At 34.9% G+C, this 3,376-nt stretch overlaps 1 non-coding gene across 1 annotated transcript; it reads right to left on the reverse strand.

Annotated features, from left to right (window-relative positions):
* Window positions 1–1,385: 1,385 nt before the first annotated feature.
* LOC128250489 (U6 spliceosomal RNA) lies at window positions 1,386–1,492 on the reverse strand. Its single transcript, XR_008266507.1, has one exon. It is a non-coding gene; the product is annotated as a U6 spliceosomal RNA (small nuclear RNA).
* Window positions 1,493–3,376: the final 1,884 nt, after the last annotated feature.

Here is a 3,376-nt window from a genome sequence, read left to right on the forward strand (position 1 = left end):
TACTCCAGAGCTAGTGAGATTAAAAGAATCGAATAAATCGCTGGATCAGTTTTCGACGCCGAATGGATAATGCCAAATATGAATTTGGTTGTATTAAAACTTAATACACAGTGAACCAGAACGATTAATGTTTGTATTCGAAGACGCCTTTGTTAAAAGAAAAAGCACCATCACTTGTCATTCGATATTGAGACGGAATTACATTTGCCCTTCGAAAAATCTATTATTTTAGAATACACTCCGACAAGTTCGACATTATTTTAACGATGAAGAACCGATAATGCCTGTAGCCAATACAGATTGGTGTAGCTTAAAGCAATCACCTTTCTATTTAAAAATAGGAATGGTGGTGTGGTTACCAAGGTCGTTCCCATTATGTGAATTCGGTCTAATTCCATCTGCACAACACCTTGTGCAAATGACTACTAATTTAGATGTGGGCCGACTGAAGCCATTTAAGGAAATTTGGTAGATAGAAATTATGTGGAAGTATGTGTGTGTATATTTTATGTCTTTGTGCATCCTCCCTCCGATTGGCAACCGATAATAATTTACTTACGTCTCTGACTTCATTGTTGTGCATAATTTGATAGAGTAAATGCCGGACATTAGGTAGTTGACATATTTAGATGTGCACCGTCTTATTGAATCCATTTATGTATTATGTCGGTTTCTTTCATATTCTAAGGATTGCCGTTTGAGTCTGGAGGATAGCTTCACAATTTAGCTAGATAATGCCACATTTCGGCTCCTGTTCGATGCATGTGCATCGCATGTTCCTAGGGACACCATTTAGCCCACATCTTATATTTGAAATCTGCTAAATGGAAACGTGTAAAAGCTTGTTGGGTGGGCCATAAGTGTGTTTCAAAAGTTCGGTTTAGTCTCGCTGTGCGATGAAAATTTCTGCATCGTTTGAGTTATATAGGTTACTAAGACGCTAATGCAAAGGGCAGTCAAGTAATTGAACCAAGGAAAATCATGACTGAGATCCATTTATATTTTGATGTGAAAACATTTCTTTACGTTTCCTCATAACTCTATAGAACGAATATGTACTAAAATTCTAGGTCTCTGCTTCATAAGAATAGCATTAATGTTTAATAATTAATAGCATTTCAGCCTTTTTTATGTTCTGAGTTCAAATTCTTATTTCTTCATTGCCCACAAGGGGCTAAACATAGAGGTGACAAACAACGACACACAAACGGGTTAAGTCCATTACATCGACCCAAGTGCGTAACTGATACTTAATTTATTGACCCCGAAATGATGAAAGGCAAAGTCGACCTCGGCGGAATTTGAACTCAGATCGTAACGACAGGCGAAATACCACTAAATATTTCGCCCGGCGTGTTAACGATTCTGCCAGCTCGACGCCTTTTAGAAATATGGAACGCTTCAAGAATTTGCGTGTCATCCTTGCACAGGGTCCATGCTAATCTTCTTTGTATCGTTCGAATTTTAGAATCTGCACTGCCAAAGCAAGTTCAAATTCTGCCGAGGCCTTTCGTCGTTTCCGAGTCGATACAATAAGAACCATTTGAACACGGCACTCGATTTAACCGATTTAGTCCCTATCGCAAACTTGCTTCAGTTGTGCCAAAGTTTGAAGCCACTGATTACTGTTATTATTATTGTTATCATCATCGTCATCATTTTAATGACTTTGGATTCATTGTATCGACAGAACTGCGGCCAAAAATTATATGCGCTGTATTCAGTTATATCATTTGCATTCCATAGTTGATATCCCATAGGAATCACATTTAAACTTTTGTTTCTTTTCTCATAGCAATTCGATCAAATAAGTGACAGAGATCGAGTGGTAGCTGTTACAGTCTATGCCGTTCCTTTCATAATGATTTCCGTATTTTATCCATATGAATATTATTTTGGTTTGGCAAGAATACAATTTCATTTTTCGCGTATATGGTTACGAGTTTTTGACAATGTTATGGTTTTCTTCCTTTTTCACATTTGATAGCCATTACGTTAAATTTACTTTCGAAGTAAATTGCGCTTAATTTTGTTTACGGTTGTTAGTCCTGTGTCAATTTTAACACAGAGTGCAAAATGAACATTTTCACCATATTTTTTTCCATAAAGACAAGATGCTGCTGAGGTTCCCAAAGAGATATGGGATGTGTATGCTGTTGATTGCATAACAGAATGCACATGTGGAAAATGATATAAAAAATTCCATTCTGGAGATATTTCATTCAAATCACCATCACTTGGCATTCAATCTTAAGACGAAATCACGTTCTGGTCGACCTACTGAAACCGCATTTGCTCCAGTTTTTGGCTGATAAGGATCAGAAGTTCTACGAGTGCGGCATCATGAAGTGGCAGAAAGATGGCAAAAGGTCATGGAACAAAAGGAAAATATTTACTTGATTAAAGTTCATCTTTTGTATGTAAAAAAAATCTTACTTTTATTCCACACGGAAAAATCGAAATTACTTTCTTGCCAACCTAATATGTTCGCAAGAGAAAAATGTAGGAGAATTTGAAACATTGACTTCAAATAGCGGCTCCGTTCCTTTGGAGACACAGAGCTAGTGTTTTCTTAAAAGTACAATTATAGCACTTGACTATATGGACGCGTACATGTACTTAGAATCAGCACTTCATTGGTGGCACATTATATATACAGTATGAAAATATATAGTTATGTCAACTGACGGCGTCATCGTACTTTCATAGTTCGATAGGAACAATTCCTTTCTACCATTTTTATATCCATTGATACAATAAATAACAGACATTTCAGCCTTCTGCCAATGGGAAGAAAATAATATTTAAAACAATATTAGTTTTTACGTTAGACTCAGAATTTTTAAAGCAAAAACATACATAAATAAAATAAAATAAACACGCAAAATGGCAGCAGCTCTATTTTAAATACTTTGATATTTTCCCCTTTGGGTAAGTGTAAATCTTATTTTGAATGGAGATCACTATTTTTCTAGAAAACTTCACATTTATTTCACTATTAGCATATGTCTTTCTTTGGAATTTCATTTTTCTATTATTTTTTTCTATTATATCGTGAATATTTTCAGGTTCTTTTTTATACCCTTGATTTCTTCCATAATATTTCTTGTCTAAGAATGTCCTTCTTTTATTTCTTGTTATATCATTCCTGATGTAATTCTGCGTTGTATTTCTCCTTTCTGTTTTGCTTTTCTTGTTTCTCATTATTTGCATTTCTGTTATTTTACATTGCAGTCATGTTATTCATTACAGATTTTGCTATATGATCCGTTCTTTCTTCTTTTTTTCTTTCTAACTTTCTTTATATATGTATGTATCCTTTTTGGTTTTTTTCCATTTCTAGTTCTTGCCTAACATAGCAATTTCGTTATTGTTG

The sequence above is a fragment of the Octopus bimaculoides genome, chromosome 21 (assembly GCF_001194135.2).
Source record: "Octopus bimaculoides isolate UCB-OBI-ISO-001 chromosome 21, ASM119413v2, whole genome shotgun sequence".
NCBI classification, from domain to species: domain Eukaryota; kingdom Metazoa; phylum Mollusca; class Cephalopoda; order Octopoda; family Octopodidae; genus Octopus; species Octopus bimaculoides.